Source organism: Diabrotica virgifera, chromosome 2, assembly GCF_917563875.1.
Source record: "Diabrotica virgifera virgifera chromosome 2, PGI_DIABVI_V3a".
Classification (NCBI taxonomy): Eukaryota; Metazoa; Arthropoda; class Insecta; order Coleoptera; family Chrysomelidae; genus Diabrotica; species Diabrotica virgifera.
The window spans coordinates 282,645,704-282,670,517 of record NC_065444.1 but is presented as its reverse complement, the minus strand read 5'-3'; the positions used below and the strand labels follow the sequence as shown (position 1 = coordinate 282,670,517).

Here is a 24,814-nt window from a genome sequence, read left to right as displayed (position 1 = left end):
GGAAAATAAAATTAATACCTAAATAGTTGAAAATTGATTTCAAAACAGACAAATATGCATTGAAATCAATTGAAATACAGAATTCGACATTTTTAGTATGGGCCATTCCACGAACATACGCCTGTTTTGGATTACTTCGACAACGAATATTTTACTGTGCAACATAAGAAGTACGAAAGTAAATGGCGCTAATAATTATTCCAATAAACAACAATGTAATTTGCAATTTACTTTCGTTCTTCTTATTTTGCACAGTAAAATATTCGTTGTCGAAGTAATCCAAAAGAGGCGTATGTTGGTGGAATAGGGTATACATATTAAAGTGAGAAGAAAATCATACATAATAAATATTTCAAATTTCAGCTTATTTTGTCTCTTTATGCACAGATTTTGATTTATTATAGATCTACCACTATTGAGATACCTACATAAAATCAAATGGAAGTAAAACAAGAATTTAGTGAGGAGACATGTACATAAATATTGACATGGATAATGCTCATCTGGATGGCCTTAAATGTGAGATTAAAGAGGAGCTCAATACAGAAAGTAATGGGAACACCTCTAATTATTTAGGCTTTAAAGAATTTCCCAAAAATCCTGAAATATAACAAGAGGATAATGGATAATAAACTTAGCCTGTTTAAAGAAAACTGAAAAAGGTAAGCAAATACCATAGGCGTAACCAGGCGAGTTATAACCCCCCCCCCCCCAACATTGGGATGTACTTTGAGCCTAACACCATACCCCCCAGAGATCTTCCAGTAGTTGTAACCCCTTAGGATCATCCTGGTTACGCCGTTGGCAAATACATTAGAACCCCGATTATTCGTGCTCCTCAGGACCGGGATAATTGAACAGCAAGGCTAATCCGAACATTTATTTCTTAGTTTTTAGGAAGAAAAGACAGATATCGAGCACTGAATTTTATTTAATCTTGTCCAAGTATACTTTCGCTCCTAGAGCATCTTCAGGGGCATATCGTCAAGAAAAGGAAGGTATCCTCGAATGTCATTTATTAAATAATTGGTGGCAACTTAAATTAACATATTAACAAATACACTACACGAAGGACAAACAGATAAATTGGAGTGTTGGTATACTTCTACATTTTTTGAAGATGGAGGTACAATGAAGCAATCCTTATTTAACTGAAGTGTTCACATCATTCATCACTATCAAAAAATGTAGAAGTATACTGGCATTCAAATTTATCTGTTCGTGCTTCATATAGTGTATTTGTTAGATATATGTTAATTTAAGTTGCCACCAATCACTTAATAAATGACATTCAAGGATACCTTCCTTTTCTTGACGAAATGCCCCTGAAGATGCTCTAGGAGCGAAAGTATATTTGGGCAAGATTAAATAAAATTCAGTGCTCAATATCTGCCTCTTATTCTTAAAATTCATATATTCGGTTAACCACCAAGTATTTAACCACTTCCTATTTTATTTATTTCTTAGATAAAACAATATTTACCTACTATCTAGATATATATACATACAGGGTCTTCTATTGTGGCTGATATTGTAGTGGTAATTACATTGTTTTCAAATCTTCCGTTTTTCTGGAAATCTAATGAACTTTCTTATTTCAAATGGAGCTCCCTGTATATTTTTTACGTTTTAAAGTCCTTAAGAAATAGTGATTATTTTTCATGTTATATTCCTTATACCTAAATGCCGTAATTTTGGAGTTATTGCTACAATTAATAATAAAAAATTTAAACAAATTATAAAAATCAATTTTTTCGGCCCGGGTAGTCATTATTTTAGGTTCTTTGGATCATTGGGAACAAAAAGGTCTTTTGTAATTATTTTCCTCTTAGCTTAAGTTAATCGTTTCCGAGTTATAAACAATTTAAAACTGAAAAAAATCGAAAAATGACGATTTTCTAGGTTCGAAAACATCAGTAAAAAATATCTTTGAAATTACGAAGTAGGTACCTAAATTCAAACTCAAACCTTATTCTACTACCAGGTCTTGATAAGTAGTTTGGTCTTATTTCATTCTAAAACATTGTTTTTTAATTGTTAATGCAGATTTTTATAATTTGTTGAAATTTTTTTGTAATAAATGTAGCACTAACCCCGAAATTATGGCATTTAGGTATAGGGAATATAAACATTATACGCCAGTCAATGGGAGCAAGAATAGGATATTACCTCCGAATTCTATCCTACTGCATGGATTTTAATCAAATTTTGGGCCTAGCCTCTACTTATTTCCTAATTCAAAGTCTACCTATGCCGATGTGTGCTTTTATCCTGGGGGTGGTTCCCACCCCTTTAAAGGGGTGGAAAATTTTTTGGTTAAAATTACCACGGAATTCGCTAGATAACCTAATTCTAAGCAAAAACTGTTCCATAATTTTTTTTTGAAAACTTGATACTTTTTAGTTATTCGTGTTTGAAAATTGGCCATTTATTGAAACATATAGGGTAGGTGGGGGCAAAGGTACGCATTTTCTAAATTTTCATCTCTAGTGAATCTCCTAATACTTGAATTGGCACAGAGTATAGATGAAATTGAAATTGATACATTTTGTAATCATATTAGGCAAATGGAAATTCTTCAATATTATTTTTATAGTGTTGATAACTTTTTGAAAAAAAATTGTAAATGCGTACCTTTGCCCCACCCAATGGGGCAAAAGTACGCACGTGCATACTTTTGCGGATTTGAGACATTTTGCAATTGAGACAAAATTAGCTGATGGAATATCAAGCTCAACTTGATATTGACTTTGAAGATTGACTTGAAACATGCATTTGCCAAGTCTACCTCACTGGGGGCAAAGGTACGCACTGCGAACGTTTGCCCCATTTCAACGTTCGCAGTGCGTACTTTTACCCCATTTGTGTGAGTACTTTTGCCCCATCCGGAAACCAATAATATATCTAACCTTAATATGAAACTATGCACATATGAACTTCAAACTGTTATGTAGAAGAAGACTTCTAACAATCAACTTTCAACATGCCTAACCAATAATAATCTGAGTTTGAAAGATTAAGAATTAGAATCAATCAATTTTTAAGAAAAATTAGATCAAAAGGTACAAAAATGATTTTTACCTCATTTTTGTTGTTGTGTTCGCCCTGATTGCGCCAAAGTTTCTCATCCAATGCTACTGAGTAGTACAAACATATGCCACAAGATGTTGTCGCCAACATATAAGAAGTTATTGAAAAATGTAAGTGCGTACCTTTGCCCCGTGCATACTTTTACCCCCACCTACCCTAATACCTTTTCGAACAGTTTTTTGCGAATACCTTAAAAACTATGCATCTAACTAAAAAAACTATATCAAACATGTTTGTAGGTTATAAAAAAACAAAAAGACACTTGCCTTCATAAATCTTCTAGTTATAAGACAACAAGAGATATGGTAGGTGAAAATAGTTTTTTTTTGGTACATTCTCAAAATGGTGTATTCAACTTGAAATAACAGAGAAACGGTCGATTTTAGGTGTACAATGATACTAATTATTTTTGTAGTGCCTGAAAAAACCTTTGACATGAGCTATATTAAAGGTCCATTACATTAAAACTAAGCGAGATATGCTGCAAACAAAATTGATAACTAATGTATTTTAAGAAAAAATGAGAAGTAATTTTAACCCCCAATCACCAAAATGTAAATGCATCGTTTTCCTAGGAATAGAGAAGAAGCTTCTACAATACCTTTTATTATAGTGTTATTTCTATGTTCAAAAAGGTGGACGGGTTTAAAATGAATAGTTTTTGAAAAAAAAAAGATCAAATTATAGAGCGCATTTTTAAATTTTCTTAAAAATCTTCCTTTTTCTCCTTGTAACTTGAAAATGATAAGAGATACAGATAATGAAAAATAAAAAGGAGATTTTTATCTGAAAAAACCCTACATTTTTGTGTGGTATCTTTTTTTCGTATCTCTTATCGTTTTCGAATTACACGGAGAAAAAGGAAGATTTTTAAGAAAATTTAAAAATGCGCTCTATAATTTCATCTTATTTTTTTTTCAAAAATTATTCATTTAAATCCAGTCCAACTGTTTGAACATAGAAATAACGTTATAGTAAAAATTATTGTAAAAGGAAAACGATGTATTTAAATTCTGATGGATAAGGGGTTAAACATACTTCTCATTTCTTCTTAAAATACATTAATCATCAACTTTTTTGCAGAATATCTCGCTTAGTTTGAATGTAATCGACATTTAGTATTGCTCATTTTAAAGGCCTTTTCAAGCACTACAAAAGTTATTAGTATCATTATAAACCTAAAATTGACCGTTTCTCTGTTGTTTCAAGTTGAATGCACCGATTTGAGCATGCATTAAAAAAACAAACTCTTCTTGCCTACCCTATCCCTCTTTGTATTTTAACTGGAAGATTTATGAAGGAACGAATCTTGTTTGTTTTTTTATAACTTACAGAAATATTTTATAGATTTTTTGTGAGATACGTAGTTTCTAAGGTATTCGGAAAAATCCGTCCGAAAAGGTGTTATTTTTCAATGAGAATGGCCAATTTTCAACCACGAATAACTCGAAATAACTATTTCAACCACCAATAATAAGTATTGAGTTTTCAAAAAATGATTGTAGAACAGTTTTTGAAGGGGTGGGAACCACCCCCAAGATAAAAGCGCCATACTATATAGGGTAGACTTTGTTTCTTGAGCTATTCCCTACTTACTGTGAAAATATCAAGTAAATCGATGTAGTAGGATGGAATTCGGAGCCAAATACCCTCATTGACTGCCCTATTAAAAGTAATCACATCACTATCTATTAAGTACTTCAAAACGCAAAAAAATATACAGATGTTCCATTTGAAATAAGAAAGTTCATTAAATTTACAGAAAGACGGAAAATTTGACAACAATGTAATTACCACTATAATATCGCTCGCATTAGAATATCCTTACCTACCAAACTCGATAAAAATCGTTGTAGCGGTTTCCGAGAAAATACAGTGTTTCCATACTTTTTCGCTACCCTGTATGTACTTACTATAAAAAGATTGCGGAAAAAATAAATATTGCGTTATGAGTATATAGAGTTTCCTTCGTGATTTACAATGACGCTATTTTGATAAAACCTCAAAAATACAATTTGAATAATAGAAAATCGTAACACGGATAATCGGGGTTCTACTATTACGTATTTACGTTGAGGTGCTTATCCCATCTTTTCCACCATTAATAATATCAGTTTTTCAAACGAGAAAAAATAACAGTAAAATTCTGTCAAAAATTCAGTAGATTGGGAGTCAAATCAGTATATTTTTCAGATTTTAATATTTTGTTTAGACCCCCTCCGTGGCTCAGTGGTAAGAGCGCCTGCCTTTGGATCGAAAAAATCCGAAAGGTTGTGGGTTCGAATCTCACCAGGGTCAGAAATTTTTCATTTATTATAAATTAATAAATGAATATAGTTTCTGTCCTTGTGGGATCGGTACTCACCGGAGGGACCGCAGACGTTCGGATACAATTAGCGTCTCTTTGCAAAGACAATGACGTCGACTTTGCAAAGTAACAAGACACTTACTCAACACACACACTACACATGACACTAGGTACCTAACTGTTCAAAATTACCGTACCTACCATGCCAATGGCCATTAGTTGTCGAGGCATTAGCTAAATAAAAAAAAATATTTTGTTTACATTCTATTGTTTTACAATAATTCGTTTCAATATTTCGCAAAATTAAAACAAACTTAAACAAAAAAGAAAGAAAACAAAACACAAACCAGGCCACAATTTAAAATCGAATAAATTAAATTACACAGCTAGTGGCATCAAAGAATCAATAGTGGAGTCACTGAAGGTGGATATGAGCTATTACCTCCGATTTCGTTGAGAGAGAGAGAGAATATATTTTTATTGTCTAAGAAAAAATCTTGTTGACAAACACTGTTTAAGAGTTTTAAATAAATAAATTAAATTAAAATATGACTAAATATAAAATATAACACATAACACATTTACATTATATAACAACTACAAAATATGTAGTATTGTCAAAAATAAAAAACAAACAAACTACAAGCTGTAAAACTAAATCACAAACAATAATGACAAACAAATTGACAAAAAAAAATATACACAAGATCACAAATACATCAGCTCCAATGGTCCTCAAAAAATTCTGTCAGATCATAATAGGCCCTCTTAGCGAGCAGTCTATCTAATGAATTTCTAAACTTTCTAATAGTTTCCAAATTTTTTATTTCACTAGGTAGTTTATTAAAAATTTTGATGCCGTTAAAAATAAATGAGTCTTTGACTAGTGTGCTTCTAGGTGTAATCAAAGCTAAATTGCTAGCAAATCGTCCAGATCGATTATTATTTTCATATAGATGTTTATTCTTAAAAATAATGCTTGCCGTTTCCAAAATGAAAAGAGATACAAGTGTAAGGATACTGTGTTTAATAAATAAAGGTTTACACGTTTCTCTAGAATTTACCTGGCACAACAGGCGTACTGCCTTTTTTTGAAGCAAAAACACACTACTGAAAAGCTCCTGACTACACGCTCCCCAAAATGAACCTCCATCGATTTGCATGAAAATTGGTGAGTGGTTAGAGGATATCTTAAGGAAGAAAGGTGACTTGGTGCCAACTTGCGCTTTTACCCTGTATATGGATGCCACCCCTTCTCGGGGGTGAAAATTATTTTATTAAAAATAACCCCATAATTTGATAGAGGGACAAATTTCAAGCAAAATTTGGTATATAATTAAAATAAATCCAAACTTTTTGAGTTATTAATACTTTGAGCACCGGGTAGCAATGGAGAAAATAACAGGATGCATTTTATAACATAAACTTATTAAACATTTGTCAAAGTACATAAAAATATCTATTAAATGAGCCCCCGAACATGTTGATAGCGTTAAAATTTGTGCTCCAAAATTTTTTCAAAATTTATCTTTTAAAAATTTTTCCAAAAAATGTTATTGTTTTTTTTTAATAACTCCGTTCGTGTTTACGATATCAGGTTCATCTTAAAACTGTTTGAAAGTTAATTCTAAGTGCTATTTAAGCACGTTAAACCTAATCTTTTAAACCCCTTACTTTTTTAAAAATAAAAGGTTAAATGACCCCGGTTGCATGGTTTCCACAGCAAAACTTAAGATTTAAACGTTTCTATCTCGGTTATTTTTTACCCTATAGAAATAGTAAAACAGGTAAAATATTTGACAGAGAAAAAACTAAAATTGGGTTATATATAATTTTTTAGGTATATTGAGTATTTTTGGAGTTATTATCAAAAGAATATGAGAATTACAATAATTTTAAAAATTATGATTTTTTAAATTCTACCTTTTTTCAAAAATATGCATTCTAAACCGGTCAAAATTATCGAAAACATTACTTATGCTAATATAAAGAAGTTTTTGTAAGGATTACTATAAATTTTAATTTTTGTGGAAATGGCGTATGTTTTATTTTTCACTTTCTCCTAAAAAATTCGAAACGGTTCTTTTATTTTCATTATCACTTGCTAAATTTTGACGCTATTACCTTGTTCTGAAGCTCATTTGATAGGTATTCCGAAGTGCTTTGGCAAATGTTTAGCAGGAATATTTTATACATTGCATCCTTTTTCCGTTATTTAAGCTTGAATACTTAGATTTGAGTACTCGTCGAAAAAAATACACATTCAATTGCCAATAACTCACTTTGAACTAACATTAGTTTAGTTCTTTATCATGGTTCTTTATGTGAGGAGTGTATTCAATTTTTTATTATCTTCAATTTCAGTAATAATAACTTTTTTGTAAAAGCTTACAGTTTTTGATTTATATGTGAAAAACCGATTTAAAACATGCATTTTTTTACGAAAAAATAAAATCTTTGGTCTTTAATAACTCACGAAGTGTTGATTTATTTTAATAACTTTATATAACAAATTTTGCTTATAATTTGTCTCTCTATCGACTTATGGTATTATTTTTAATAAAATAATTTTCACCTACGAGAAGGGGTGGCATCCGCCCCAGGGTAAAAGCGCAAGTTGGCATCATGTCACCTTTGTTCCTTGAGGTATCCTCTAATTACTCACCAATTTTCATGAAATTCGATGGAGGTTCAACGGAATCGGAGGTGAAAACCTTCAGTGACTTCACTACAAGTGCAAGATATTAATTTCATTTTAGAAATACTTTGCTTGACCCCAGAATCCCTTAAGATGACGTCAGAGAGGCCGGCGAAAGCTCTGCCTAGAAACCATCGACACGGTGCAACCCAGAAGCCTGGTGAGTTTAATTTTAATATTAATTCTTTTATTGATGAACGAAAGTTCCACTTTTAATAGTAACAATATTAAAAGCAAAACTTTATTAGAACTAATCTTCTGGTTACACCATTCGTGGCTTGTACAATTTGCAAGCCAACGAATTGCCGGAGCTAAGAAGGCCGAGGGTGATCTATCAAGTTGCATCTCACTTCCCGCCTGTCCAGGACGGTAAAATTCCAACAAAGATTAGTTCCCAATACTCAATTAGGAGTAGAACTATAAAAATAATAAATAATCATTTTGTTGTGAACCGAAACAAGAGCCCTCTCTAACAAATCTGACAATTATTTGGTAGCTACTAGCGCAGTATATTATAGAGGTTCCGCAGTAAAATCACTCCTCTGTCGGCGCTTTGATCTCAAGAAGTAATACCGGCAGTACGCAATTGCTAATTTACCAGTTGTTGGATGCGGGTTTTCCCTGTTAAAATCCGTACGTTTCTATGCGACTTGCAATGCGAGAGTGGGGCAAAAGCGACTGCCAACATTGCGCGGTCGACATGCGCGACTACAGACTTTACTTCCAATTTTTCGGAGAGTGGTTCTACTGTCCCTCTTTATACTGTGCTACTAGCGTGCCCGTAGCGGTATCGCGCGTTCACACATGCCAGTAATACTCACACGCATGCGCCTTGCATCTCACAGCACGCTACTAAGAAGAAAAATCAAATTCTTTGCGACTAGCTAGCATGTCATGAACTAGCATGCCAAAACGAACACACTCGCCAGTTTGGGGACAGTAACTGGTACTTTGCTAGGTACTGGTATGCCAGTGTGCTAGTAACAGGCATGTGTATCTCCGGCTTAATGCGACTTAATAGTAGAATCAAGGTAGTAATTACATATTGGCATGTCTCGCAACAAGGATGAAAAGAAAAACAAAATATGCATAAGATGGAATGCAAACATAGACACGTGTTTCTGACTTCTTAGTCGTCATCAGTATGGTATAGCCAAGTTAGAGTAGGTGTAGTTAACTTGGGAAGGGATCACTACAGGAGCAATGCAACCAATTTGTGGCTGTAATGTTAGAAGACCCTCGCAGGATTCGAGAATAACAACTAACACAACCACGGAGGAAGCTACAGCTACCTGAGGAAAGGAATGCCAAACGTTTAAAACGTTTCAAACAATCAAATAACAAAGAGAGGTTAATGCGAGTTAATAATAGAATCAAGGTAGGAAGTACATAATATATCGGTCATAGGTAGAAAGTACTATAGTAGACGGACTAATGACGTAAATATAAACCAATGATTGATACATGTTATCATTTAACGTATAAACGTCGGCCAATGACGTAAATAAATATTTTTATTTATTTACGTCATTGATATGAACCAGCGAATCAAATTTTCGACGTTGTCAAATCTACAGTTTCTGAGATATACGGATAATATGCGTATTTTTAAATAGGATCAACCGTATATTTTACAATCTTCTGTTACAGTGTTTTTGTTGCCGATGCAGCATATAATCTGTTAATGGCCAATATTGACCATTAATATGCAGAAATTAGTGTAAACATTTTTACTACAACAGACAAGCAAATTCTTAGGTCATTCGAAGTATCTTCGTTCTAGGCCTTGATCCCGCGTAACAAAAAAAGTTGATTTGAAAATTTGTTTGCAAGCTGAAAATTTGTTAATAGCTTAACGGTGTCTAGTCGGACAAACTTTAAACACTGGAACAGGGGAAGCTTTAATTGTAGAACATGACTTTAACTGTGGAACGTGTCATCCTGACAAGTTTATTGTTGTGAAAACTAGCAGGTTGTTTTTAAATTTATTCAATAGCAAACTTTACATAGTCTGTGATGATTATCGGAAAATAGGCCATTTTTGGGAAAAGTTATTTAACCAGCAATTTTATTGCTGGAATCGAAGCTTATGATTATATATATATATATATATATATATATATATATATATATATATATATTATATATATATATATATATATATATATATTGATGTGATCTTGATTATTGATATGAGATAATATTCTTATATGTCACTTAATTTAATCAATGTATTAATACTAATCTAATTAATTAACCAGATCACATATCAATATGTTTTCAATCTCAGGGCGAATTATAAATTAATTACTTACTTTCGTGGCTTCAAATATTTCTTAATGGTTCCTAATCGGGATAGAAAAGAAAAGAGTAAAAAAAATACACATATGGGTTACAATTATAATCAAAATATTTTTTATTTTATTTAAAAGGCAATCAATGCTTAATATTTGCTATTTCTTATTATTCTTAAACATAACATTTACAAATGGGAATCTTATTTCCTTTTGGTTTTCAATTGAAAGTTTTTATTAACATTTAACTATTAGGAGTTATTAGGAACACTTCTATTTAACTTTGATGAAGCTTTTCTGATATTATTGATTATGTTATTCAATTTTTTTTGTGGAATTTAATACGAAAAACCCATACATTCATGTCCAAACAAATGAGACTGACCTTTTCCTGGTGAACTGAAAATGTCCTCACACAAGACCCGTTTCCTGCTATCCTTGGCTGCGATCAAACCTCGTCCTGGCTTCCAGTAATGTTCTCCTTTGAAAAACTAGCTCGAATAGCTCTCGTTCCTGCTTTTGTCGTGATGCTGTGTTCTACCTTTTTCGAAACTGCTATCAGCTACCGGGACACTCTTGGCTCAAGGAGGTTCTTTTACTCTCGACCTGGCCTACTTCTCGTTCCACGATAGATACTCCACACTCACGGAACTACCGGCTTTCTCACTCTCCGTACACTACCGTCTCTTACTCGACTTCACTTCTCGACAGTTCAAAACATTCTGATCTCACTTTGTCATCCATTCCCCTACTTTCTAAATATCCCTTCCAGATTCACAAATCAATCTTCCACCACCAACTCTCATTCGTAATATTCCTCAAAACCAATTTTTAATCTTTCTAAATATGCTTAATGGATTTCAAAAGAAAATATTTAATTCCCATTCTAAAATACTTTCTAACTATTTACAAATTTTAATGACCTATTCTCTCTTTCAAATGAGTCTTATTTAGCATAGGCTAATGATCGAAACCTTCCGCGAAAAACGATAATGAACTATCATCTATTTCACTGAGTTTTATTTAGCATAGGCTACTGATCGACCTTCCGAGAAGAACGATAATGGTACGCGTCATTCACTTTGTTTATCTAAGCACATTGTTCCGAGTTTCGTACGCTTATTCTAATCACTTCTTAAAATTAAATATAACAATTTGTTGTATACAGGTTGTTCTAAATTTATATGCCCGAGGTTGAGAAAATTAAAAATATTTTATATTAAAGTGAATTTTGTTTATAATTATCAAATTTTAATTTTTATATCAAATAGAAATATAACAAATCCCCGCCTTGTATTCGTTAAAATTTATCTGCATTTTTAAATAAATTTTCTCGAGGCAAAACCAACTCCCTGTATATTTCCTTACTTTAATCTACGTCTTATACCCCTTCTTCTTGTATTACTCTAATTAGTCCCACCTGTAGAGTAATTGTTTCCTTATTTTCAGTGTCCTCATCCTGTGTTAGAGTGTCGGCTATTATGTTGTCTTTCCCTTTTTCCCATATTAATCTTCTGTCTTTTTCCTCAGATTTTTCACATACTTTTATCGTGTATTCTGCATCCTCGTTTTCATATGCCTCCTCTTCAAATGCCACTGTTTCGATCATATCTTTTTCGCTTTCATTTTTTTGCTTTATTTCTTCTTCTCCTGAGCTCGTCTCTTCTTTTGAGGAATCCCAGGTTTCCTTTGTTTCTGATACTCTCAAATTTTCTTCTTCTGGGCTCAACTCTTCTTTTGAGGAGCCACAGGTTTCATTTTCTTTTGTCTTTTTCTGACTTTTTCTCCCTTTTCTTCTTTGTCCTTGCTTCGTTGCCAAATTCATTTCCACTGTTTGTTCTTTACCTGATTCGTCCGTATTTTGTTTCTCCTGTTCCTTGTCCTGTTCTTCTTCTTTTTCTTCTGTTAGATTCATCGTATTATTTTTAAAATCTATCACTACATGTTTTTCTGCCAATTCGTCAACTCCTACTATCATGTCATGTGACATGTTTGGCATTATTACACATTGTAGTGCATACATCTTCTTACCCAGTCGTACCATTACTCGTATGCCTTCATTTATAGTTGCCAATGTCCGTTTGTTTGCGCCCACTAAATTTACCCTAGGTATTTTGTAAATTAAATTTGTTAAGTTAACTTCTTCTATTAGTTTTCTGTTGACCAATGTTATTTCAGATCCAGTGTCTATCATAATTTTAATTGGTTTCTCGTTGATAAATCCATCCACAAATTTTAAATTAACTCCATTTTTCTTTTCGTTGTTTCTTGCCAATTTAATAAACTCCTTGGGGTTACAAAAGATTCCTGTTTGATTTTTGGTTTTTAGTGAGCGCCGTCGTGAAAAAACGCCGGTTGCTCATCGTTGTTTATATTTTCGTCATAATGTCTCTCTCCGTCATATCCATCTGTCTGGGTATTATTTACTTCTCTTCTATTTTCTCTTGGTCTGTCGGATCTGTTTCGGTTTTCTTGATATCCCTGTTCATTTTGTCTACCATTATTTCTGTTTTCTTGATTTGAGCGTGTGGTGTTTCTATTCTGGTATTCTCGATTTCTGTCCTCATTCCATTGCCTATTTCTTTGTTCATAATTTCCTCTTCCGTTGTCTCTATTTTCGTTTTCCCTTCTGGGATTAAAATCTCGTCTTGTATAGTCCCTCCTATTTTGATTTCTATCTCTGTAATCCTGTGTTTCTCGGGGCCTGTAATCTTCTCGCGACCTTCTTGATTTTGTTTCTCTTACACGTAATTCTCTTATTTGTAGGAATTGGCATAAACTATCTATGTCTTTGTAGTTTTGCAATGTGATATGGTCTTCCAGCGTTTCTTCGAAATGTCTTGCAATCAGTTCGACTAATTGTTCCGATGAGTAATTATATTGTAAATGTTTTGCGTTATAGTAAATTTGTAATGCATATGTCCTTTCTGATATACCCATCCTATCATTGTATTTCCCATTTTGCAATTCCTTGTTAATTTCCAATTGTTGGACTTTTCCCCAGAAATAATTCAAAAATTTTTGTTCAAATTGTTGCCAACTGTCAAATTCTTCTTCTTTGCAATCGAACCATAGGCTTGCTTCATTTTTGAGATGGTTTCTGATAGTTTCTTTTGCTGTTTCGAAATTTCCGATGTGTTGTATTTTCTTTTTCAGGCTATTTATGAACGGCACTGGGTGTAATCTTCTTACATCCCCGCCAAACCTTATCTTCACGTCATCTGTGCTATGTATAACCATTTCTCTTCTTTCTCCGACATTTTGTTGCGTCCGGTTTTCGGTGACTTGTTTTTCTATTTCTGTGATTCTTTTTTCCACTTCTTCTCTGTCTACTTGAATAGCATTTTCCAACTTATTTTCCAAATTTTCTAGTTCCTTTTTCTGGCCATTCGTTAACTCCTTTATTTTATCTTGAATTTTCATTTCATACTTTTCTATGCGTTCCTCCATTTTCTTGTTGTTCTCTTCTATGGCTTGTTTTGTTTCCTTCTGATTTTCTTGCATTATTCTTTTTGTTTCATCCATTTTTTGATCCAATTTTTGTTGTGTTTCATCCATTTTTCGTTGTGTTTCCTCCATTTTTTGATCCACTTTATCCATTTTCTTTGATGTTTCTTCCTGATTTTTCTCCATTGTTTGTTTTGTTTCTCTTTGATTGTCATCCAGTTTTTGTTGTGTTTCATCCATTTTCTGTTCCATTCTTTGTGACTGGAGTTGCATCATTTGTAATAATTTATCTATTCCTGATAATTCTTGCTGTTCTGATGCCATGATTGTCGTGTCTAAAATATCTTCTTGGTCTGAATGTTCTTTTTGTTTTTTGTTATCCTTGCTTTGGCTTCTTGTCACAGACATTTGTTTTCAAGAAGTATTATCCCCGCCAAATATGAAATTTTACTAGTATGTTACCAATACGACTTTTTTTTTTTACCCAAATATTATAAATTGTCAATAAATATATCAAATGTAAATATCGTAAAAATAAAATATTAAATCAGTTATGTAAAATTTGTACCTAAAGAGATCTAAAATTTTATGTTATCAAATGTAAGTATCTCACTTTTTACCACAGGCATATAAATTTTCAAATACCGGCTTTACTCTTTCTATCCTTCAAATTTGCCACTAGAAATACTTTACAATGCTTTCCACGTTGGACGACAGTTGATGTGATCTTGATTATTGATATGAGATAATATTCTTATATGTCACTTAATTTAATCAATGTATTAATACTAATCTAATTAATTAACCAGATCACATATCAATATGTTTTCAATCTCAGGGCGAATTATAAATTAATTACTTACTTTCGTGGCTTCAAATATTTCTTAATGGTTCCTAATCGGGATAGAAAAGAAAAGAGTAAAAAAAATACACATATGGGTTACAATTATAATCAAAATATTTTTTATTTTATTTAAAAGGCAATCAATGCTTAATATTTGCTATTTCTTATTATTCTTAAACATAACATTTACAAATGGGAATCTTATTTCCTTTTGGTTTTCAATTGAAAGTTTTTATTAACATTTAACTATTAGGAGTTATTAGGAACACTTCTATTTAACTTTGATGAAGCTTTTCTGATATTATTGATTATGTTATTCAATTTTTTTTGTGGAATTTAATACGAAAAACCCATACATTCATGTCCAAACAAATGAGACTGACCTTTTCCTGGTGAACTGAAAATGTCCTCACACAAGACCCGTTTCCTGCTATCCTTGGCTGCGATCAAACCTCGTCCTGGCTTCCAGTAATGTTCTCCTTTGAAAAACTAGCTCGAATAGCTCTCGTTCCTGCTTTTGTCGTGATGCTGTGTTCTACCTTTTTCGAAACTGCTATCAGCTACCGGGACACTCTTGGCTCAAGGAGGTTCTTTTACTCTCGACCTGGCCTACTTCTCGTTCCACGATAGATACTCCACACTCACGGAACTACCGGCTTTCTCACTCTCCGTACACTACCGTCTCTTACTCGACTTCACTTCTCGACAGTTCAAAACATTCTGATCTCACTTTGTCATCCATTCCCCTACTTTCTAAATATCCCTTCCAGATTCACAAATCAATCTTCCACCACCAACTCTCATTCGTAATATTCCTCAAAACCAATTTTTAATCTTTCTAAATATGCTTAATGGATTTCAAAAGAAAATATTTAATTCCCATTCTAAAATACTTTCTAACTATTTACAAATTTTAATGACCTATTCTCTCTTTCAAATGAGTCTTATTTAGCATAGGCTAATGATCGAAACCTTCCGCGAAAAACGATAATGAACTATCATCTATTTCACTGAGTTTTATTTAGCATAGGCTAATGATCGACCTTCCGAGAAGAACGATAATGGTACGCGTCATTCACTTTGTTTATCTAAGCACATTGTTCCGAGTTTCGTACGCTTATTCTAATCACTTCTTAAAATTAAATATAACAATTTGTTGTATACAGGTTGTTCTAAATTTATATGCCCGAGGTTGAGAAAATTAAAAATATTTTATATTAAAGTGAATTTTGTTTATAATTATCAAATTTTAATTTTTATATCAAATAGAAATATAACAATATATATATATATATATATATATATATATATATATATATATATATATATATATATATATATATATATATATATATATATATATATATATATATATATATATATTAATAATATAGGTATGCATAATATAGGTATAACAAAATATTCAAACAGATGCCAGTAGAAAAAAGAACAAGAGGAAGACCGAAGCTGAGATATTTAGAACAAATAGAAAATGATATAAAAACCTTAAAAATAAAAAACTGGAGAAAAAAAGCACGAAACAGATCAGAGTGGAGAAGAATCCTGAAACAGGCCAAGACCCAGAAAGGGCTGTCGAGCCAATGATGATGATGATGATGAATATAGGTATGCAAAGTCCGCAGATAGTGTGCTACTTTTTTTATTAACAAAATGGCGCCCCCAAATCGTGTTTTTTTCAATTTTTGCTCCATAACTCCGAACATTTTAACTTCACACCAAAAACCCCTTAAAAATTCACCGAAATTAAATTCTGCATAAAGACATGTTTTTCCCGATCTGCTCCGACAAAAATTTTCCTCGGAAAATGCGGGTTTTCCCAACAAAATCTTTAAATTTCAAATAAAGTTTTAGATAAGTAATTATCTACCAATAATTAAATAACTCGGTGACATAAAAGCTTTCTTGGTTTAGATTATAGTTTCAGAAGCCGGTGAAAATTAAACGAATATTTTAACAACAATTCAATTGTTAATTAATAATTTACGGTCGCAATAATAACCAAAATAATTATGATACACTGATCAAATTTTGAAATCTTATAAAGATGAGATGCCTGTTTAATATTTTGTCGACAAAATATAAATTTTTAATTTTTTTAAATAATCTTTAAATGTTTAAAAAAATAGTTATAAACAAATTAACGTTTCTCAGAAAGTTTTTATTATATTCTAATTAAAAAAAAAATAGGCGAAATGCGTATTTCAAAGATCTTGAAAATGAATGCTTTAAAACTATTTTGCAACCATTTGCAAAAAAGTTATGAAACAGCAAAGTAAACATACGATTATTACGTTGTTTATAATTTTTTTAATTCTTTCAAAACGTAAAAGTGAGTTTAAAGTACAAGCTAATTACTTACAAAAAATATCGATTATTAGTTTAATGGTTATATTTTAATTAAAGATTATAAATATTTTTTTTGTAATTTACACGCGCGAAAGTAGTGTACTAATACAGTAGTAGGTACTAATACAGTACCGTAGCTAAAATTTTCACTAGAAGCGATGACCGCCGCGCGACGTATAGTAGTTAATAAATAAAATTATGTATTATCGGCTCTGTACCAAGCCAAATTTCGCGCTAAAAATTACGAAAAAAATCATTTTTAATCTTTGATTAAAATATAACCATTGAACTAATGTTTGATATTTTTTGAGAGTAATTAGTTTGTACCATAAACTCACTTTTAAGCTTTGAAACAATTAAAACAAATTATAAACAACGGAGTAATCGTACGTTTACTTTGCTGTTTCATAACTTTTTTGCAAATGGTTGGAAAATTTTTTTAAAGCATTCATTTTCAAGACCTTTGTAATACGCATTTTAAGTATTTTTTAAAATTATAATATAATAAACAATTTCTGAGAAATGTTAATTTGTTTATAACTATTTTTTTTAAACATTTAAAGATTATGCAAAAAAATTAAAAATTTATATTTTGTCGACAAAATATTAAATAGGCATCACATTTTTATAATCTTTCTAAGTTTGATCAATGTCTCATGATTATTTTGGTTGTTATTGCGACTGTAAATTGTTAATTAACAATTGAATTGTTGCTAAAGTTTTCGTCTAATTTTCACCGGCTTTTGCAGTCATAATCTATACCAAGAAAGCTTTTATTTTACCAAGTTATTTAATTATTGATAAATAATTACTTGCTCAAAAAATTTATTTGAAAATTCGAGATTTTGTTGGGAAACCCCACATTTTCCGAGGAAAATTTTCGTCGCAGCAAATCGGGAAAACATGTCTCTATGTAGAATTAAATTGGGGTGAATTTTTATTTGAGTGTTTTTGGTCTAAAGTTAAAATCTCCGGAGTTACAGACCAATAATTGAAAAAAACACGATTTGGGGGCGCCATTTTGTTGATAAAAAAAGTAGCCTATCTGCGGACTTTGCATACCTATATTATTAATATATATCATAATATCATATAATATTCGATTCCAGCAATAAAATTGCTGGTAAATAACCTTTCTTTGTACTTTACTAATTAGACCAGCGTATTATAACAATTTTTTTTTCAAAATTTAAAGATTATGCAAAAAAACGAAAAATTTATATTTTGCTGATAAAATATTAAATAAGCATCTTATCTTTATAATCTTTATAAGTTTGATCAATGTATCATGATTATTTTGGTTATTATTGCGATCGTAAATTGTTAATTAACAATTGAATTGTTGCTAAAATATTCGTTTAATTTTCACCGGCTTCTTAGTCCTGTTGCCAAGGGGTACAACGGCCTCGTTAATTCAGATGGACTTACCCAAGTTTATTGTATGTATTTTGACCCGTAGAACACGAATTTCTTGGGTAACAGTTGATCCGGATGTCGATAAGATTGTTATAAACAAAGAACTTGAGGAATTACATAACAACGATTTTTCGCAAAACAAAACATTTTTTTGAATTTTTTTTGTGATTCTCAGCAAAAATGGTCTTACAAGTTTTTTTCGTAGGATGCATAGTTTTCGAGATAAACGCGGTTAAACATTCAAAAAATCGAAAAAGTGCAATTTTTGAACCCGAATAACTTTTGATTAAAAAAATAAAATAGCAATTCTGCTTACTGCATTTGAAAGTTCAAGTCAAATTCTATCGATTTTGATTATTTGCATTGCTAAAAATTAAGATTTTATTTGTTAAACAAAGCCATAAACACATAGTGTTTCCCGTGCCCAATGCATGCGTTTTAATGTACCTAATCTACGTAGAAATTGTCTGTATGCGCGCCTACTCGTTCGATTTCAAATGAGAAATGCATTGAAAACATCATTCAATCACTATGTGTTTATAGCTTTGTTGAACAATACAAAAATTAATTTTTAGCAATGAAAGTAGTCAAAACCGATAGAATTTTACTTGAAATTTCAAATGCGGTAAGCAGAATTACAATTTTATTTTTCAATAAAAAATTATTCGGGTTCAAAAATTGCAATTTTTCGATTTTTTTAAAGTTCAACCGCGTTTATGTCGAAAACTATGCATCCTACGAAAAAACTTGTAAAAACTTTTTACTTAGAATGGTCCAAAAAATACAAAAAAAATGTTTTGTTTTGCGAAAAATCGTTCTTATATGATTCCTCAAGTTCTTTGTTTATAACAATCTTATCGACATCCGGATCGACTGTTACCCAAAAAATTCGTGTTCTACGGGTCAAAATACATAAAAAACTTGGGTAAGTCCATCTGAATTAAGGAGGCCATTGTACCCCTACTGGCGACAGGACTATCTGGAATTACAATCTATACCAAGAAAGCTTTGATGTCACTAAGTTATTTAATTATTGATTAATAATTACTTACCTAAAACTTTATTTGACAATTAGAGATTTTGTTGGGAAAACCCGCATTTTCCGAGGAAAATTTTCGTCGGAGTAAATCGGGAAAACATATCTCTATGCAGAATTTAATTGCGGTGAATTTTTATTTGGGTGTCTTTGTTGTAAAGTTAAAATCTTCGGAGTTATAAAGCAAGCAGCACACTATTTGCGGACTTTGCATACCTATATTATTAATGTATAGGGTCTTATAATTCGATTCCAGCAATAAAATTGCTGGTAAATAACTTTTCCATGAATTTTGCTAATTAGCCCAGAGTAATAATATATGAAAAAATATTTGTCGGACAAATATATGTTAAAAATTTTAATAAGTCCGACACGTAGAACATGTCAAATGACAGGAATTAGGTTGGTGGTAAATAGCAGTCTGATTTCTGCATGAGAGTTTAATGAAAGTGTAACAAATCAGTTGGAAGTTCCCTCCGACACATCATTCAGTGTACATCAAAGTTTGTCCGACTAGACACCGTTAAGCTATTAAAATTTTCAGCTTACTATTAATAAACTTTTTTTTGGTACGCGAGATCCAGGCCTATTGTATACATTTGGCAACGTCGGAAATATAAAATTTTGAATCGCTCGTCCATCTAATATACATAAACCAACATTTTGTTACTACCTATATCATTAGATAGGGGGGTCACAGATATCTTTATGTTGCCATACTTTTCGCGCGCACTGTATACTTAAATCATGTTTTCATTAAAAATGCAAAATCGTTGAGTCTTTCCAGTCCTCATTTATTAATAAAATTATTTTAATAATGTCTTGTTTAAACCGATACCGATATAAAGTTACTATAATATATCTATAACGAAAGGAAGTAGCAGTTAGATAATATTATAATATTATCGTTATCGCCAAAATGTATTCCAGTCTAGTTTGCTACGAGATGGTTTGATATGAAATGGTGAGGAATAAAAATTGGAGTAAAAATTCTGTTAGAAGATGTATTTGTGTTACAGGTAAGAAGAAATTTAGATAATGTTGGTAAATTATTTATCTATTACTCTAATTTTAATGTTACAAAGTTATACAGTTCTACACAGTTGCACATGTTATCTGATTCTGTAAATGTTGTTGAAGTTTGGAATTTGGACAAGGGTTACAAAATTTTCAGCAACATCTTTTAAAACTATATATATTTCAATATAAACAGTGTTTCAGAAATAGCATAAAAGGAATAACTTATTTTAATATTAAGTGATTTTATGTAGAATTGAGAAATTTCTTTATTTTCTTTATTTATATTATCATCATCATTATCAACAGCTATTCCATCCAGTCAGATACAAGCCTTCTTTATGTATAGGTCATGTCTTCCGTTTCATAGCTATTAGTCCAAGCTGTGGGTGAAAAATAGGTCGATTTCAGGATATAATTCAGGAACTTTTGAAACCTATCAGGTCTTGTAAAGGAGGATAGCAGAAATAACTTCTACTAAAATGTAACCAAAAATTTTGTGCGCTTTTTATTCATTACGTTTTTCATTTGTTAAATTTGCAATTTTTAAAGATTTTAAATTTTTCGGCTTAGTATATTCATTTTAGAGAAAAAACTTTTAAACAGGAAGTTGTAGTAAATTAAAAAACTTATAATTTAAGCTGTGGCAAGTTTAATTTCGTTAATTTGTATGTATCTACATCTATTGTATCTATTATATCTTATTTTGGAGAAAAACATTGTACATATATGATGAAATTAAAAAATTGACTACGCTAAGTATGTATTATAATTTTTTGAAGGAAAATACTAATATCCGATGCTTTATATCCGATACGCATTTGAAAACAACACTGTAGTTTTTCCAATTAACATATTATGTACAAGTAGAATGCAAATAACCTAAATGAATGATAGATAAGTAATGAACTGCAAAACATTTAAATATGTTAATAGTTTTCGTATTATTCAGTATAAACTATTTTCACTTGTCTATTTTCATTTTTATAAGTCAAATCTACTGACACTAAGGTATGTTACTTTCATTTAATAATATTTTTTTTAGTTTTTCGACCTACTATAATCCGAATATTCGGATTTTTGTCTTTGTAGTATATTCACCCGACCTTCAAACAGGGTTGAGCATGGTGAATGCTTGTTGAGCTTTTCGTATCCTCATACGAATATCGTCTTCTGTACTTCCGTTTTCTGTTATGACACTTTCAAGATAACATGTTGTTAATAGTAAATACCATGTTGTTTTACTCCCTTCAGTGGAAAGTGTATTAAATTGGTTAGCCAGCCACAACTTGGAACCTTTGTCCTAAGAGGCGTATTCTAGATCGGTTAGGCGAATAGTTAACGTCCATTGTATCCCTCTTATGTCGGAGTCTAGTTTGGAGAGAATATAGTATACTGCTAGTAGCCCGATCAGGGAACACAAAATTTTGCGAAAACCTCCAAAAAAATAAAGGAAGGATGAAAATTTGGGAATAGGTAGTTGAAATTGTCTATTATTATATAAGAAAAAGTTTACAATTCTACATCCCCAATACGAGGTGAAAAATATTTTCTCGTGAGTGAAAAAATATACAAAAATGAATAACCATTTTCAATTTCGTTGCAAAACGAAAATACAGCCGAACCCTATTCTAGTCCAATCAGAGAGTGCTGCAAGCACCTCTACCGGTTTCGAAACTTATTAGTCTCTCATCAGGAGGCACATATGCTGCTCTCCCTGATCCAACCAAAACAAACCCCAGCGTGCAGTCCCGGATTGCAACGAACGAAATGGCATGGATGCCCTAGCGGCAACTGCTAGCAAAAAGACTAAGTTTAGAGACTGTAGAAGCCTCGGAGGTGTAACCAGAGAAGGTTCCCATTGTTTTCATTCTGGTGGGATGTAGGATAGCATTATGTTGTTTTATATGCCATTTGAGTGAAAACTTAGTCTTTTTGCTAGCAGTTGCCGCTAGGGCATCCATGCCATTTCGTTCGTTGCAATCCGGGACTGCACGCTGGGGTTTGTTTTGGTTGGATCAGGGAGAGCAGCATATGTGCCTCCTGATGAGAGACTAATAAGTTTCGAAACCGGTAGAGGTGCTTGCAGCACTCTCGGATTGGACTAGAATAGGGTTCGGCTGTATTTTCGTTTTGCAACGAAATTGAAAATGGTTATTCATTTTTCACTTACATTTACTCTGTGTGGAGTATGAAGGGAACCATTCTCGTTGGAACTTTACCGCGCTGAGCAGATGGGACGTGAATTGCAAATTATAGAATTCCCTCATCTTCCTTAGTCTCAGCATCCGTATGGCTTGCAAATTGTAGAAGCCTCGGAGGTGTAACCAGAGAAGGTTCCCATTGTTTTCATTCTGGTGGGATGTAGGATAGCATTATGTTGTTTTATATGCCATTTGAGTGAAAACTTAGTCTTTTTGAAAAAATATACGTTGAAAATAGGCCCGGAATTGGATAAAATGACTAATTCTAAGCAACTTTTGTTCTATATATAGAGTTTTTTCACTAAGTCAATACTTTTCGAGTTATTTGCGAGTGAATATGTTCATTTTTAACAAAAAAAAAATCATGTTTATGGACGGTTTTTCGCAGATAACTCAAGAAGTAAGTACTCTAGCGAAAAAAATATTCTTAGTCAAAAATTTAGCTTATAAAAAATGGTGTACGCGTGAGGTCTGCAGACCCAGTATAAGCAGAGTTGTAGCTAATGAAAAGTAGGTTCTTCTTCGTCAAATTCCAAATCGAATATTTCAACGTGAAATAACCAAAAAACAGAGCACTTTTCTGGGAAAATTCATTACAACTTTTTTAAAGTGTTTAAAAAAGGTTTATTTTTGTTTTTTAAAAAAATTTCTAACATTAAAAATAAGTGCGTTACGCTCAAAATATTGTTGGTCCCTTTTATTTTTTGGTGCAAAAATCGCGAAAATCACCCCCTAATTAGCGTTCCAAATAAAATTAATTGTAACCACTTCACAAGTTACTTTACTTATGTATTGTTTATATTATCTATGTTTCATTGGTTCAAATTGCTCAGTTTTGAAAAAAATTGGGTTTAAAATAAAACATTTTTTTTTATTTTGAAATAAAAAAATGGAATTGTTCATGGAATTAACTTAAAAATTATTAGTAATACCAGAAATCTTAAAGAGTAATAAAATGTACGTTTTTCTTTTCTGAATATTTTTCCTTTTTTGATTTCTTGTTATACTAAAATTGATTATGCTATGGCTGTTCAAAATTTGCCTAAACTCGTGATTAGTTACTCGTTCAAGCCATTTTAACTACAGCTTTTTCAAAAATAAGCACTTTGAACCGATGAAACTTACAGATCATATAAATAATACATAAGCAAAGTAACTTGTGAAGTGGTAATGATAACATTTATTTGTGATGCTAATTAGGGGATGATTTTCGCGATTTTTTTACGAAAAAATAAAAGGGACCAACAATATTTTGAACGTAACTCACTTTTAATGTTATAAGTTTTTTTAAGAAACAGACATATTCATTTTTTTAAACACATTAAAAAAGTTGAAATGAATTTCCCCGAAAAGTGCTTCGTTTTTGGGTTAATTCGATTTGGAATTTTATGAACAAGAACCTACTTTTCATTAGCTACAACTCTGCTTCTACTGGGTCTACAGACCTCAAGCATACAAGCATGTCTTTCAATTTTTTATAAGCTATATTTTTGCTAAGAATGTTTTTTTCGCTGAAATACTTACTTTTTAAGTTATTTCCGAAAAACCGAAAAAAACAGAAAAAACATGTTTTTTTCTGTTAAAAATGAACATATTCACTTGCAAATAACTCGAAAAGTATTGACTTAGGGAAAAAACTCTATAGACCAAAAGTTGCTTAGAATTAGTCATTTTATCCAATTCCGGTCTTATTTTGAATGTATAGTTTTCACCTTCGAGGGGGGGGTATACCCCACTATTTTTGAAAAATCGAGGGGATGTAGAATTGTAAACTTTTTCTTATATAATAATAGAAAATTTCAACTACCTATTCCCAATTTTTCATCCTTCCTATATTGTTTTTGGGGTCAGATTGTTCTTTGATCGGGCTATAGGTTAAAAAGAAACGGAGAAAGCACACATTCCTGTATGACTGTGAAATTAAGAGGAAACAGTAGCGATCAACAGGTAGCGTAAACGCGTTCCAGGTTTGCGGCTGTAATTTTGAATATTTTTTCGAGATATTTGGCACACGTATTCGTAATATAATAAAGAATGGCGGTACAGAGCCCAATTTGGAAAATATATTAATATGTGGAAATTACTCTGTAATT

The 24,814-nt window shown here is 31.7% G+C and overlaps 1 protein-coding gene across 2 annotated transcripts in view; it reads left to right on the top strand.

Moving 5' to 3' along the window:
- Window positions 1-433: 433 nt before the first annotated feature.
- Window positions 434-24,814, top strand: part of LOC126879924 (glycoprotein-N-acetylgalactosamine 3-beta-galactosyltransferase 1-like) — an 80,050-nt gene continuing 55,669 nt past the window's right edge. Inside the window, exons 1-2 of one of the 2 annotated variants that reach the window (XM_050643274.1) lie at window positions 434-662; window positions 8,158-8,256. The gene's annotated coding sequence lies outside the window, so the exon portion shown is untranslated. Of the gene's footprint in view, window positions 663-8,157; window positions 8,257-20,229; window positions 20,520-24,814 lie in introns of those variants that run through there. The other variant, XM_050643273.1, reaches the window with a different exon arrangement.